This window comes from Acinonyx jubatus, chromosome E4 (assembly GCF_027475565.1).
Source record: "Acinonyx jubatus isolate Ajub_Pintada_27869175 chromosome E4, VMU_Ajub_asm_v1.0, whole genome shotgun sequence".
Taxonomy (NCBI): Eukaryota; Metazoa; Chordata; class Mammalia; order Carnivora; family Felidae; genus Acinonyx; species Acinonyx jubatus.
In genome coordinates, this window is record NC_069395.1 from 46,887,147 (window position 1) to 46,903,815 (window position 16,669).

The 16,669-nt window shown below is 38.6% G+C and overlaps 1 non-coding gene across 1 annotated transcript; it reads left to right on the forward strand.

Moving 5' to 3' along the window:
- The first annotated feature begins 1,960 nt into the window (after positions 1-1,960).
- LOC113604025 (U6 spliceosomal RNA) lies at positions 1,961-2,064 on the forward strand. The gene has a single exon (XR_003425837.1). It is a non-coding gene; the product is annotated as a U6 spliceosomal RNA (small nuclear RNA).
- The last annotated feature ends 14,605 nt before the right edge of the window (positions 2,065-16,669 follow it).

Sequence of the window (16,669 nt, forward strand, 5' to 3'; positions counted from 1 at the left end):
TGCATTCCTGTTTATTGCCAAATAATATTCCATTACATTGATAGACTACATTTTGTTTATCCATTTATCAGTTGATGGTCATTTGGGTTGTTTCCACTTTGGTTGTAATGAATAATACTGCTACGAGTATCTGTGTATCAGTCTTCTTGTGAACATATGTTCACATATGTTTTTAATTCTCTTGGATGGATACCTAGGAAGTGAAATTGCTAAGTAATATGTTAATTACAGCTAAAGACTTGAGGCACTGCCAAACTGTTCTCCAAAGCACTGCATCATTTTACATTTCCACCTGCAGTGTATGAGAAGTATGGGTTTCTCCACATCCTTGTCAACCCTTGTTATTGTCTGTCATTTTGATTAGAGTCATCCTATTGTGTGCAAAGTGGCATGTCACTGTCATTTTGATTTGCATTTCTCTAAGGACTACTGATTTTGAGCATCTTTACATGAACTTATTGTCCATTTGTATATCTTCTCTGGAGAAATGCGTATTCAAATCCTTTGTCCACTTTTAAATTGGGTTATTTGATTTTTTGTTATTTATTGAAAAATATACACTCCCACAAAACCACACCATGGAGGAAAAATACAGTCCCCTAAAAAGAGGATGCTCTCTTAGGAAAGGGGAACAGATTCTGAATAGCAAAGGTAACTATAAATATGCTCTGTGTTATTCCCTTCCTATTCTCTATACCATTGCATCAAATGCCATTCTCTTGGGATCTCTTTTCCTGGAAAATGATAAAACTCTACAACAAATTGGCTTAATGACTTTAGTTATTTGACATCTGAAGATGGTGATCTTTCCATCATCCATCCATCCAGCCATCCAGTCATTCATACATTCATTCATTCCTCAATACATTGAAAACTCAGTACTTGCTAATCACTGGGCTGAGTGCTCAAGAAAGGGACCAGTGAAAACAGACATGGTCCCTCATGAAGCTCATTGTGTGGGAGGTAGACAGCGATCATCTAAGTTTACAAATTACAAATAGTGATAAGTGCCATGAAAGATGTACCGATCTGATCCAATTTGTCAAGTCAGAGTAGGATTTCCTGAGGAAGAGGTATTTGGATAATTTGGAAGACAAGGAAAAGTTATTAAGTGAGAGGGTGTGTGACAGGTGTTCCGGGCAGAGGCAACAGTGAGTGGAAAGGCCCTATGGTGAGGATCAAGGTATATTCAGAATTGGAAAGAAGCCAGGAAGCTTGAATAAAGAGTGAGGAAGAAAGCAGGCAAGGGGGCTGGGGCTGAGGTGATCTGAGGTTATATCAGTCAGAGCTTCATAAGACATGTTAAGGATTCTCTTCTTTATCTTAAGAGCACTGTGTAAGCTTTAAAGACTCTTAAGAAGAAAGAGAACATGATGAGACTTATATTTTACTTGGCTCACATCATCTCCTGTGTGTGAGAATTAGGGGCAGGGAGCAAGGGTTGTACAGGAAAATTAGATCAAGAGATTAGTGTAAAAGACCTTGGTATTTGAATTAGGAGTGGTGACAATGAGGAGAAAGAGAGAGAGAGAGATGTGTATAGATTTAAAGATATTTTAAAAGTGTTATCAATGGACCTAGTGATGGGCCTCTTTCCTTATAATCGGATAAGATGTCAAGGGTGACAATGATGTGTACATGCTATTCACTGAAAGAGTTGACACCAGGAGAGGACCAGGTATGAGACAAAGGTTATGGTTTTAATGTGGGTCATATTGAGTCTGAAGCATCTTTAAGACATCGGTGGAGATATCAAACAGAGACATGGGTACCTATGTCTGGAGCTTGGAATTTTAGATAACCTGAGAAGTTAATGAGGGGAAAGACTTTTAGCCTCCTACATCTCATAAAAAGAAAAAACCTGTTTGTTACAATTAGTATCTTATCAAAACCAAATATAAAATCAACTATAATCATTTACATATAAGAAGTTTCCTGGACTTTCCTATAAAAGTGGAAGGCGCTTGCCTTGGCAGCACATATACTAAAAACTGAAATGATACGAAGATTAGCCTGGCTGCTACACAAGGGTGACATGCAGATTTGTGAAGCTTCCAGATTTTTGTCCCCCATCAGGCTCTCTGCTGTCAGCGTAGAGTCTGCTTCAGATCCTCTGTCCCCCACTCTGTCCCTCCCCCACTTCTCTCTCTCTTTCTCTTTCTCTCTCTCTCTCTCTCAAGAAGAAATAAACATTTAAAAAATGTAAGAATAGGGGTGCCTGGGTGGCTCAGTCAGTGAAGCATTCAGCTCTGGCTCAGGTCATGATCTCACGGTTTGTGAGTTCAATCCCCACATCAGGCTCTGTGCTGACAGCTCAGAGCCTGGAACCTGCTTCAGATTCTGTGTCTCCCTCTCTCTCTCTGCCCTCCCCCAACTTTCACTCTGTCTCTCTCTCTGTCTCAAAATATAAATAAACATCAAAAAAATTTAATAATTTTTAAAAATGTTAGGAATAAAATAATATCCCAAACTAATGTCTACCTCCTTAACAAAGCCTGGTCAGATGCATCCCTCTCTTTGCTCAGTCCTTTCTAGCACTGCAGCCAATAATTCTCTTAGCTTCTGTTCCAACCCTATTCATTCTTTCCTTTTCTGATCATAAGGCCTTTTTATGATGCACTTCAGAGCTTTCGTTATTTACGAGTGTGTGCTTAGGTCAGATGTGTGTCTATGTTTTTGTGTTTTTCTACACTTTTTTCCTTATAAACTTCTAATAGAGTAGCAAAGGTTGCCATTATTTAGTAAAGAAATTGCATAATCATAAATAGATAACAAACGCCTGAGTAAAAAATTAGGATTCTTAGAGTAAAAGAAGCAAACAAAATCCTATAAGTCATATATTTCAAAAACCTTCATATTCACATTACTATCACCATGCTCATGCTAAGTCTGCCCACTCACTAGGCTGTTTGCTTTCTGGTTGCTAAAACAGCAGTAAATATTTACTTATCTTATTCATCTTTGTTAGGCTCTAAATCCCTTGGGAAGAGGAATAGTCCCTTTCAGGGGATTGCTTATCAGCCCAGAGCTTCTGTGGGAGTTTGAGCAGGAAATCATAACTCATTTTCAATGATGACGTTTAGATTTACAACTGGAACTCTTGATAGTGTCGGGCAGTAGGAAATTTTGCAAGGTTAGTCTCAGAAGCCAACATTGCAATTCAGGTAATGGGTATGAGCACAGTGTTCTATTCAACTCTGATATTTGCTATTTTGGAAGGACCCTTCTCTTATTACTGCATCCTCTACCTCATTTTCTATAGGCTTTTTTATTTTTGTTTTTGTTCAAACAAGTTAAAAGAATGCACAGGTGCTCTGAGAATGAAGTAGGAAGTAATCTGATCTGGATCATACAAATAAAGTGAGGCAGAGTTAAAACTATATGTCAGGTCTCCCCACTCTTAATCCAAGGCTCTTTCCGCAGCACCATGCGGTTAGGTGAGATCAGCAGGAAGAAGGTGGGATAGGGAAGAGGGGCTGTGTGCACATGTGTTAGTAGCCATCTCTGTGCATCAGGAGCCACCGCTCACTTAGTATCCTCCTTCCACTCTGCCCCTGCCTCTATCAGCTCCCAAACCCTTTTCCCAAATGATGCTGAAATGTCACCATTCGTATTTCATTTCTTTATATTAAAGCTTACATTTCTAGATGCAAATAGAATGGTAATTAATAAAAGCTAATCCCTCAAATACACTTCAGTGAAACTCTGTGAATCAGAAAATTTCCTAATAGGGGTGTTTGACCACTACATGCTAAAAAAGGGACTAATTGGGGTGGTGAGGAAGCCAGATCAGACAAGGCACCGGGAACAAGGAAAAGTAAAAAGAGGCTCCAGGTGACTGGAGACAAGCTTTGTAGCTCATATATGCTTTCTGGCAAACCAGACTTTCGCTTTCTCATACAGAACTCTGCTCACAAGTGTTTCATCATTTTTTTACTTCAGATTCCATATTCCAGGACCTCCAATTTAAGACCAATGTCACTGATAATTCCATTGATAAAACAAATGCAGATACACTCTGTACAAACATTTCTCAATATGACCTTGTAGATAATTCAGAGTAAACCATGTTTCCCATCTTAAAAATACAGGACATTTTGAACAGAATGTTTCTTATGAGGGGAAATCATAATCAGAGAACCAGAGTTCTTACTCTTTGTTTCTGTTTCCATAACTGATTTGCTAATGATAGAAATGTCTTTTACGCTAATGAGACTTTGTACATTTGCACTGCGATTTAGCTCTGCATCTGTGACATGACAAACATGTTCAACTGTTAGAAGATGGATGAAATAGAATAGAAAGTGGGCAAATTAGGGGCGCCTGGGTGGCTCAGTTAGTTGAGCGTCTGACTCTTGATTCTGGCTCAGGACATGATCTCATGGTGGTGAGATGGAGCCTAGTGTGGGAGCCTGCTTAGGATTCTCTCTCCCTTGGGAAGAGAGAATCCCTTCCTCCCTCTCCCTTCTCTCTCTGCCCCTCCCACCTTCCCTCCCTCTCTCAAAATAAATAAACTTTTATAAAAAAAAAAAAGAAATAAGAGCAAATTAAAAATATTAATCTGGGGTCATTGATCATATCACTTTTATTTATTTATTTATTTTTAATTTTTTTTTCAACGTTTTTTATTTATTTTTGGGACAGAGAGAGACAGAGCATGAACGGGGGAGGGGCAGAGAGAGAGGGAGACACAGAATCGGAAACAGGCTCCAGGCTCTGAGCCATCAGCCCAGAGCCCGACGCGGGGCTCGAACTCACGGACCGCGAGATCGGGACCTGGCTGAAGTCGGACGCTTAACCGACTGCGCCACCCAGGTGCCCCGATCATATCACTTTTAAATAATTAAAATAATGCCAAATGATACTAGTAATTTCTGAGCCGGAAAATTCAGGAGTTGCCTAATTCCTTTTCCACTCACAGCTTACCTTAGCCATTGAGTAAATAATACATTTTTATTTACTCATAGTATTATAAGGTTAATAACTCTGTAATTTGTAGTATTATGAAGTTATTACCTTTTTAAAAAAAGACCTGTTGATTGTTTCTGGATTGTTCTATTCTTCTTTTCCTTACTTATCTTCCCTTTCCATTCCCTTCTCCTTTCTCCCTCCCACCAGCCTTTCCTGAACTAATTTACAATCATGATATAAGCCAAGTAATTTGCCACTCACAGAGTCTTGTTCAGGTTTTCTGTCCACATTTCCCCTTTTGATACTTAGAAAACATCATATGTTAAAGATATTAAAGAAAAATTTTTTTGTATTATAGCTTTTCCCTTTGTAAAAAAAATCACAAGCATTCTTATTTGGTGTATCTTCATGTTATAACGCAAGCAAGGATATTATCATATAATGAGCTTATCATACTGTAACATAATCCATATATATAAAGGTATTTTATAACTAGTATGTGATTGATGACTATATTTTAAATTACAGGACTATTGTGATTGTACTACTATGTAATATTGCACGGTAGATAAAGCATAACCACGTCCATCATCACTCTAGACATACCTGCAAATCTTTGTCACGTATCAACGCATGACAAAGGACGGAAGCTGTTTCACTGCAGTTGCTGCCACCGTTACCAAGTTACTGCTTTGAGGACAATTAGACGGGAGGAAAAGTGTAGAAATGTCTTGTGCATAAGAGATGCCTTTGTTGTGTTCCCCTAATCCTCATTCATAGCCTCCAACTCTCCTTCACGTTGGTTTTCGGATCACAGACACCCACAGTCCTGATTCATACCATTGACTCCAAATTGATCAGTCTGAAAAACTTTACCACACTTGTGTTCAGTTAAACAATATTTTTTTAAAACAATATCTCTCATGTTTTTCTTCTTCCTGCCAGACAAGATTTTATTACTTGCTGACATTTAACTTGTACTTTTTTGACTGATGATATTTTGATGGGGGATAACTTTTTTTTTAACTTTATTTACTTATCTTCAGAGAGAGAGAGAAAGCACGAGCAGGGGAGGGACAGAGGGAGAGGGACAGAGAGAATCCCAAGCAGGGCCTGTGCTGTCAGTGCAGAGCCCCATGCAGGGCTCAATCTCATGAACTGTGAGATCATGGCCTGAGCCGAGATCAAGAGTCAGACATTTGACTGACTGAGCTCCCCCAAGCACCCCTGATGGGGGATATCTAGGTGCACAAATTCAGTGTGGTGAACTTTCAACAAGAGGTCATATCCTACCTTCCTCTACCTTACAAACCCCTTTCCTCCTTAACTCTGGCTCGAAGCAGACACTATCTCTTTCAGGGTAGGATTAGAAATTGATAGCAAAGAATGAAATCCTAAGATTACAGTTGCATTGACTTTGGGCTTTTAGAGATTTGGAAAGATTTTTTTTTTTAAGCTTAGAGAGAGAGTGAGTGCAAGCTGGGGAGAGGGGCAGAGGGAGAGAGAGAGAGGAAATCTTAAGCAGCTTCCATGTTCAGCATGGAGCCTAATGCAGGGCTCCATCCTGTGACCCTGGGATCATGACCTGAGAAGAAACCAAGAGTTGGATGCTCAACCTACTGAGCCACCCAGTAGGATAGCCACTTTGCTAGTAGCCACCCTGGAAAGATATTTTGATTTTTGAATTAGTTGCTTGAATACTCCAGACCTTGAAGATTATTAAATTAATTTTATTTAATTAGTATTTTTAAATATATCATTTTTATAAGATGTAAAGTGATCTTGTTAAATGCTACAAAAATCATAAATATTTAAATATTATAGTGTATAAAGACATGAATATGTATGTGAATTACATATATGCAATAAATAAATATATGTCAGATACTTGCATCTAAGATGACCAAAGCAAAATTTGGGATAAAGTAGTGCACTATAAAATATTAAAATTAATTTGTTTATTGCAACTTATTCCTTGGTTGCCTTTCTGGAGTTTGAATATGCCCACTGTTGAACAATGGCCTAAGACATATAGGAATATAAATAAATGAGAAAAAACTATGAAACACGGCTGGTGCAACAAAAGAAAAAAATTTTGTAATTTCCAAAGTTAGAGTTAATTAAAAACATATCAGTGATCAGTGACCAATGAGGTTGGATCCACATTGTCAATCAATTTGTTTTCTTCCTTTTACTGTGCTACTAATAGAATGAAAAATTTGAACAGAGAGGAAGTTATTACAGGCAGAACATGGACAGCACAAGAAGTGCATAAATAAATTCATTGATTTCAAAATGCCAAAAGATACTGATGATGTATTTCCTTTTGAATCTTTACCTGACCTAGAAGACCAAAAGAAAACTTGTGATGTATTCTAAATTTGCTTTTTAATGCAATATTTGGTGAAGGCTCAGGAGAGACTCCTATCTCTTTGTTTTTTGTTTTTTTTTTTAATTGTTTTTTAAATTTTTTTTAATGTTTATTTATTTTTGAGAGAGACAGAGACAGAATGCAAGTGGGTTAAGGTCAGAGAGAAAGGGAGACACAGAAGTAGAAGCAGGCTCCAGGCTCTGAGCTGTCAGCACAGAGCCTGACGCGGGGATCGAACTCAGGAGCTGTGAGATCATGACCTGAGCCGAAGTCGGATGCTCAACCAACTGAGCCACCCAGGCGCCCCTCCTATCTCTTTGTTGAAATCAAAGGAATTCATTTGATTTTTAAAAGATAAAATAATATTAAGAACACCAAGAAAAAGATATCAAACAAAAATATTTTTCACCATTGTCTATTTTATAATTTATTCAAGATAAAACTAAGTATAATTATCAAATATCACCCCCCACCCCGATTCCTTACCTCTCTAACCGTGAGATTGCTTTCTTTGTTGAAAAGGTTCTTTCTTTTCCAACCAGTTGTAACCAGTTATAACTCTTTTCTCATTTGGGGTTTTGGGAGGCAGGCATCTGCTTTTCTCTAATAGAAATATTAGAGCGATCAGTGACAATTTGTAATAGTCCTCTTCTTCCATATGAAAATAGAATTGTCATATAGCAAATGGCCAAGACCATTGCTATTAGCCTGCTAGATGGAACTTTCTTTTTTTTTTATTTATATGAAATTTATTGTCAAATTGGTTTCCATACAACACCCAGTGCTCATCCCAAGAGATGCCCTCTTCAATACCCATCACCCACCCTCCCCTTGCTCCCAACCCCCATCAGCCCTCAGTTTGTTCTCATTTTTTAAGAGTCTCTTATGCTTTGGCTCTCTCCCACTCTAACCTCTTTTTTTTTTTTCCTTCCCCTCCCCCATGGGTTCCTGTTAAGTTTCTCAGGATCCACATAAGAGTGAAAACATATGGTATCTGTCTTTCTCTGTATGGCTTATTTCACTTAGCATCACACTCTCCAGTTCCATCCACGTTGCTACAAAGGGCCATATTTCATTCTTTCTCATTGCCACGTAGTACTCCATTGTGTATATAAACCACAATTTCTTTACCCATTCATCAGTTGATGGACATTTAGGCTCTTTCCATAATTTGGCTATTGTTGAGAGTGCTGCTGTAAACATTGGGGTCCAAGTGCCCCTATGCATCAGTACTCCTGTATCCCTTGGGTAAATTCCTAGCAGTGCTACTGCTGGGTCATAGGGTAGGTCTATTTTTAATTATTTGAGGAACCTCCACACTGTTTTAGATGGAACTTTCTCAGGGTCTTCAGGAATATATCTCCCAGTTCAGAAACATGGAGATTAGAGATTCCTAATCCAGAATTCTGGGGAATATCTCTTTTGTTAGGGTTTAGCCTCTGCTTCCATTGCCTCCAGCTGCCCTCACTGAGAGAAGTTTTGAAAGTGACATTTCTATCCCTCTGAACTACCTCTCTTCACCCTATGGGAGACACTGCTATTCTGAGCGCCTTACATGCACTGCTTGGGTAAGGACAACAGTTTTCCAATAAGCGGGATCAGACTGTTAAAGGCAGGTGCCCTGCATTGGCCATTTCTTTGTACTGCTACCACCTGGTCCTATGCCTATTTTTCATGTGGAAAACTGTAATAGTCTATAAGTCAGAAAGTATGATTATTCAAGGACACACTAGACCAGGGATGGGAGTGTTTTGAAATAAGAGCAGATTTTGGATCTCCGGAGTCAAAAGTCCTTGGGACAGAAGAAAGAGGGATGGATAGAAAACAGAAAAGCGCTGGTGCAGATGAAACCCCTGTACAGTCTTTGACTTCTTTCATCCTTGGTCTTTTGCATTCTGTCTTTTCTTGTTTACAGTCACTTTCAAAGACTGGGTCATCCGTGTATTAAATTGGTTACCTGTAGAAGTTAAGACAATGTTGTGAATGAGTGCTTGTATTTATTTATTTATTTTCAGGGCTGTTTTTCTTTTTGAGTGATGGGAGTAGAGAATGTGGTCCCAGTGAAACTCAGAAGGAGGAGTAGTTGCTATTAGAGAAGAGGGGATAATAATGGAGAGGTTGGGGATCCTTAAAACAAACATCTGAGCTTCAAATTTGACAGTTTTGCTTGTTTTGCTGTTTGTTATTATTCCTATAGAAAAAAAAAATCAGTTCTTGTCTGGTTCTTCTGCAACAATATGGCTTAAACCATAGAATGAACCTTGAGTATCAGAACTCACTGTTATCTTGGTGCATTATAAAATGTATCAGAAAAAAAAGTCACATTTTTTTTCCAAAATAGTCTATAAATTGAAATATTCATGAAAGCACACCAGAGACCCCACTCAGAACAATGAAGCTGGATGCAACACAATTATTCTGAGCGAGAGAGGCTTTAATGTTCAGTATGTGTGTCAGAGGCTTGGATCTCCATAACAGGATATTGCATTTTGGCAGTTCCCTTGGGGAAAGGGAAATAATAATGTTGTTACTCTTTAACCATGGACAAGCTTCGAAATGATTGAATAGGGTATTCAGAAACCTAATGAACTATGATATTTCAAGGCAGGACACGGTTATTACGCATTTTCTGAAGGACATACAAGGTTATTCACTCATACTACTCTACTCAACCCCCAATTGTTTTTAACCAGTATCCACACTGAACACACATAACAGGGGAGATTTTTAGTGCAATGTAAATGCTTTGGAATAACTCTGTTCCATCAATGCAAGCATGAACGGTTAGCTCTTGGAGCCTTCTTTGACAACATATAATGAATCAACTCGTTATTGAAATGTTGCCAAGCACCTCATATTTTTACTTCACTGTCTTTTAGGTCTTGTTATCTATGTTAAACAGGTAGGAAATATACATTACTTATATTGGCAGTGTGAATATAGGTGAATTATTGGATGCAAAATTAGGTTAAACAAACAAACAAACAAAACACTTTTTTCCAAATTTAGATTCCTTCCCTTTAGAAACATTAACCATTATTCAAAAGTTTATGAATTGTCCTAATCTGTCACCTAGATCCAGATTGCCTGGCACACTTAAGGAGTAAAATAACCAAGCTGATGAAAACTACTTCCACGGTCATGATAGGTCACGAATGGGTCAGAGCTATGTTCGTCCATTAATGCAAAAGATGTTATGTAATTAGTTTACTTTCCACAGTTTTTTTCAAAGTTTTATTTATTTATTTGTTTTGAGAGAGAGATTATGAACAGGGAGGGGCAGAGAGAGAGGGAGAGAGAGAGAATCCTAAGCAGGCTCTGCAATGGCAGCGCAGAGCCTGACGTGGGGCTCGAACTCACAAACCACAAGATCATGACCTGAGCTGAAACCAAGAGTCAGACGCTGACCCAACTGAGCCACCTAGGCACCCCTCCACAACCTCTTAAACACATGAGTTGTTAAAATCAATTGATAATATGACAATATAGAATGCATAAGTCCACCTTCCTAGTTTCCATTGATATACAAAGAAAATGAGAAGTATGCAGGCTTTCCCGCTCCTATTTTCCCTCCAATGGTTTTTTGTTTGTTTGTTTGTTTTGTTTTTTTCCTCCACAGCAGTAGTCCTCCATTATCAGTGGTTTCGCTTTTCAGGGTTTAATTACCTGGGTCTGTGGGGTCTGGAAGCAGGTGATTCTCCTTCAGAAGCAAAATCCAAAGTTCAGTAGTAGCCTACGGCTACATCACAAAGCCTGGGTCATTCCCCTCACTTCATCTCTTCACGGAGGCATTTTATCTTCTCACATCATCACAAGAAGGGTGAGAACAGTACCATGAGAGATTTTGAGAGAGAAAGACCATATTCACATAATTTTGATTGCAGTATATTATTATACTTGTGCTATTTTATTATGATTTATTATTGTTCATTTCTTACTGTGCCTAATTGATAAATTAAACTTTATCATAGGCATGTAGGTATAAGAAAAAAACCCCAGAATTTAGAGGGTTCAGTTCTATCCACAGTTTCAGGCATCCACTGGGGGTCTTGGAACATAGCCCTCATGAATAAGTGGGGACTACTGTAATTTCATTAGGTTTTAAAAAACCAGACTGCAAGCTGTTTCCTCTTAATTTGCCTCCTGCTAAGCATTTTACATTTGTTCTTATTTTTGTTTCTTTTGCAATTAAATTTGAAAAATTTCCTACAGCCTTAGTTTCTCACTCTGCCTCACCACCACCTCTGTTGTCTCAGTGCACCCAGATTATCTTGGTATACTTGCCCTGATTGTGTGAACTCTTACCAGCTTTCCACATGCCATACCTAGGTGCAACTGTATGATATAAACTGTATTTCTTCTTTTTTAATGTTTATTTATTTATTTTGAGAGAGAGAGAACACAAGTGGGGAAGAGCAGCGAGAGAGGGAGAGAAAGATTTCCAAGCAGGCTCAGCACAGGGCCTGACATGGGGCTTGATCTCACAAATGGTGAGATCATGACCTGAGCCAAAAATTTAACTCTTGTCAGATACTTAACCAACTGAGCCACCCAGGTGCCCCAAGAACTATATTTCCTGGTACATGATTTGAATTTCATAGAGGAAAACCTTGCCTATTTGTTAGTAATATAGCCACTTTTCTTAAAGTTCCTATATCATTACATTCTGCAATGCTCCTTTTTACATGAGGAATGCTATAGTTTTTCCTGAGATGACTTTTTTGCTTATTTGTTTCTTTTCAAAAGCATGAGAAACCAGATTCAATCGTATTTTTAAATGAGTTGATCTTTCTGACCATCATAAATAGGGACATGTTTGTAATATATAAGCTAAGAATTTTTACTGTATTTATTACAATATTGTGCTTTATAAGAAATATATACACTTGGGCTGCATCACAGCTCACAACTCCCAAAAGGCTCAGAATTTCCTGAGCAATAAGAGCAGTGGAAGCACCTTTTGTCATAATATTTGGTCTCTTGTCCTCAGTTGCTTCAGAGCCATAAAGGTAAAGTGAGTGTCTTGTTATTCATAACAAGTCCTTTCCACCACAACTGTATTTATATTAATAAAGGTGACTTTTGCAAAGCACCTAAAGTTGGAGCCTGGTTGCCAGGGGAAACAACCAGAAATAGAGGGTTGGAACTTCCAATCCTACCCTCTGATTTCTGGGGAGACGAGGGAGGCTGGAGGTTGAATCAGTGGCCAATGAGTTAATTAGTCATGCCTACCATAATGAAACCTCCAGTAAGAATCCCAAAAGATGAGGTTGGGGAGGGAATTTTCCATATTGGGGTTCCAGAACGTTTCCACATGCCACCATGCCAGGCCCCAAACTCCATGAGGATAAAGGCTCCTTTGTTCTGGACCTCAACTTATGTGTCTCTTCATCTACTGTTGATCTGTATCTTTTAATATCCTTTAAAACATTAAATCAAGTAAGAGTCATAGCTGTCATGGATGAATTTCATTTGAATGCTTTGTTCATTGAAAGGTTTCCTCTGAAACTTCAGGAGCTTACGATGAAAGCAAGAAGTCTGGTGGCCTGACACCCCCTGCTGACCTATGAGAGAATGCTATGTCATTACCTTTCAACATTTACTGACAGGCCAAATTTCCATGCCTTTTTCCATCAGTCATTATGATGACTAATGACACATATTCCTTCATCCCAAATTACAGTGAAGATTGGTAATTTGGGGGAATCTGAGAAGTTGGTTTGAGACCCTTGTACATTCTTATCCTTTACCCTTAGATTTTATGACACCAAAACTATCCTGTAAATTAACTAGTTCTAGCCATGAACATGCTATCTTAGAATTATACCATATTGCTAGGTCTGGATAATCCTAAATTATTAGGCCAATTTTATTAGACCAATTTTACAGATACAGAAACTAGGTTTAGTAAACAAGACAGATAAGATGATATAGTCCTAAGTCTAGAGAGACTAGTGTTTCATTCATTGGTTTTTTGTGTACTGGTTAGACCATCTAGATTAGTGTGGTTGATGTACATAGATGTCTCCATAGTGTCTAAAAGTCTTTTCTTTTTGAAATTTATTTATTTTGAGAGAGAGAGAGAGAGAGAGAGAGCACACGATTAGGGGAGGGACAGAGAGACAGGGTAGACAGAATCCCAAGCAGGTTCAGCACTGTCAGCACTGAGCCTCATGTGGAGCTTGATCTCACAAACCGTGAGATCATGACCTGAGCTGAAACCAAGTGTTAGATGCTTAACAGACTGAAGCACCCAGGCACCCCAAAAGTCTTTCCTATATTCCAATGCATCACTCAGTACCAAAGGCCCACTTACCAGCCACTTCCGCAGGGGGAACATGTAACCCAACAGCCCTTCTGAATAACTCTTGGCTAAGAATTTGAGCCAGCTCTAGGTTTTCTCTTAATGGACACAGATCTGAGGTCATTTTGTGCCTTTAAAATTCTTCCTCTTTCTCTAAAGCCCCGAAAAGTTAATGGTTTACATTATGCAGCAACACTTAAAGAAAATAGCAAAGCTGGAACTTGAATTTGATTCTAAGCTTCTATAAGCTTCTTGAAGATAGAAACAAGAACCTCCTAAAATTACTGTATCACCAAGTAGGCATAATTTCCTCTAAAACCTTTGTTTAATTCCTTTCCAATTGGAGGAATTAATGTTAAGAACCAGAGAAATCTTACTCTGTTTACAGTCCCATAAAAATGTTGACTTTTTCATGGTTCACCACTGCATAGTATTTAAAATACATTCAGTTGACCTTTGTACAACACAGGTTTGAATTGTGCAGGTCTACCTTCTCTTTTTCTTTTTTTTTTTTTTTAGTGTTTATTTATTTTGAGAGAAAGAAAGTGAACGAGTGGAGCAAGAGCAGGGAGAGAGGGAGAGGAAGAATCCCAAACAGGCTCTGTGCTGTCAGCATAGAGCGCAAAGTGGGGCTATCTCACAAACTGTGAGATCATGACCTGAGCCAAAATTAACACTTGGATGTTTAACTGACTTGAGCCACCCAGGTGCCCCTGGATTTTTTCAATAAATACAGTGGACTACTGTAAATGTGTTTTCTCTTCCTAATTATTTTCTTAATAATATTATTTTCTCTAGCTTACTTTATTGTAAGAATACAGTATGTAATACCTATAACTTACAAAATGGGTGTTAATTGTTTATGTTATCAGTAAGACTTCCTGTCAACAGTAGGCTACTCATAGTTAAGTTTTGGGGGGACTCAAAAGTTATATATGGCTACAGACTTGCCGCATCCAACCCACCCCACTTGGCAGGAGTCCCTCCGAAGCAATACCTCGTGTGTCTCATTCTGCCACAACAATGGACAGAACCACTCCAAAGTGACTCTTGCCTTGGGGAGAGGGACAGATATCCATACACACCAGTTAGACTGCAGCCCCAGTGGTGGGCTGGGGCAGACATCTAATTTGATGTTGGCCTCACCCACCATCAAAACCCTCACAGTGGGCTGCACAGAAAGAGAGCCCTGTAGTTTGGGGTCACTGCAACCCCAAAAGACAAACTGCGGACAGACATCTGGTCCAACTACCAGACCTGCCCATGAAAACCTCTTAGCAGACAATTCAGGGAGAACACCCTGCAGTGTGGTACAACTATAGTTCCAGCAAACAGGCTGAAGGCAGGCATCTGGTCTCACCCAACTACAAGCACAATGTGATCCCTGACAGACCCCTTAACAGTACAGGGACCAAACACTGCCCACAACAGGCAAACAGGGCCATTTCATCTGACTGGACTGAAAATATGTGGCTCAGTCACAACAGTAAGGTGCACGCAATACACATAGGAGACATCACTGAAGCTTTAGGTTCTGGTAAACAGGGGGCATTGACCACAGGATTTCTTCATAAGGCCACTACTTTCAAGATCAAGAGACATAGCTGACTTTCCTAATACAGAGAAAGAGACACAGGGAGTTAGACGAAATGAGGAGCCAGAGGAATATATCTCAAACGAAAGAACAGGACACAATCACAGCAAAAGAGCTAAATGAAATGGAGATAAGCAATAAACCTGATAGAGAATTCAAAGTAATGGTCATAAAGATACTTACTGTACTTGGGAAAAGAGTGGAGGATCTCAGACCTTCAATGAAGAGATAGAAAATATAAAAAAGAACCAATCACAGATGAAGAACTCAATGATATTAAAAATACATTAGTGGGAATAAAGAATAGACTAGAGGAATCAGGAGAATGGGTCAGCAAGCTGGAAAGCAGAGTAATGGGAAGCAACCAAGCTGAATAGCCAAAAGAAAAAAAGAATAATAAAACATGAGAATAGGTTAAGGGAACTCAATGACATCATCCAACATATTAACATCCCCATTATAGAGATTTGAGAGAGAGAGAGAAAGGGGCAGAAAATTTATTTGAAGAAATAATAGCTGAAAACTTCCCTAATCTGGGGAAAGATACAGACATCCAGCTCCAGGAGGCACAGAGAACCCCCCAAAAAAATCAACCCAAAGAAGTCCACACTAAGACACATAATAATTAAAATTACAAGAAGTAGTGATAAAGAGAGAATTTAAAAAGCAGCAAGAGAAAACAATTACATACAAGGGAAATAACGATGTCAGCTGATTTTTCAGCAGAAACTTTACAGGCAACAGGGAGGGGCATGATATATTCAAAGTGCAGGAAAAAACTTGCAACCAAGAATACCCAGTAAGGTTATAATTAAGAACAGGAGAGATAAAGAGTTTCTCAGGCAAACAAAAGTTAAGGATATTCATCACCAATAAACCAGTCTTATGAGAAATGTTAAAGGAAATTCTTTGGATGGAAAGGAAAGGCCATAATCATGAGTAAGAAAATTAAGAAAGGAAAAATTTCATAGGTACATACAAATATAGTAAAAGTAATACATCAAACACTTATAAAATTAGCACAGAGGTTAAAGCACAAAAGTAGTACAATCAATTATTTCTATAAAAATTAGTCAGGATTTCACAAAATAAAAGGATGTAAAGTATGACATCATATACATAAAAACTGGAAGGAATTCAAGTATACCACTAAAGAAAACCCTCAAACCACAAGGGAAGAGAGCAAGAATAGAAAGGAACAGAGAACTACAAAAACAACTGTGAGACAAGTAACAAAACGGCAATAAGCACCTACCTTTCAGTAACTACTTTGAATGCAAATGAACTAAATGCTTCAATCAAAAGACATAGGGTGACTGAATGGATAAAAAAGGCAAGACCCATCTATATACTGCCTACAAGAGACCCACTTCAAACTTAAAGACACATGCAGATTGAAAGTGAAGGGATGAAAAAACATCACGCAAATAGGAAAGAAAGCCAGGGTAGCAATACTTATATTGAACAAAATGGAATCTTAAAAAAACAC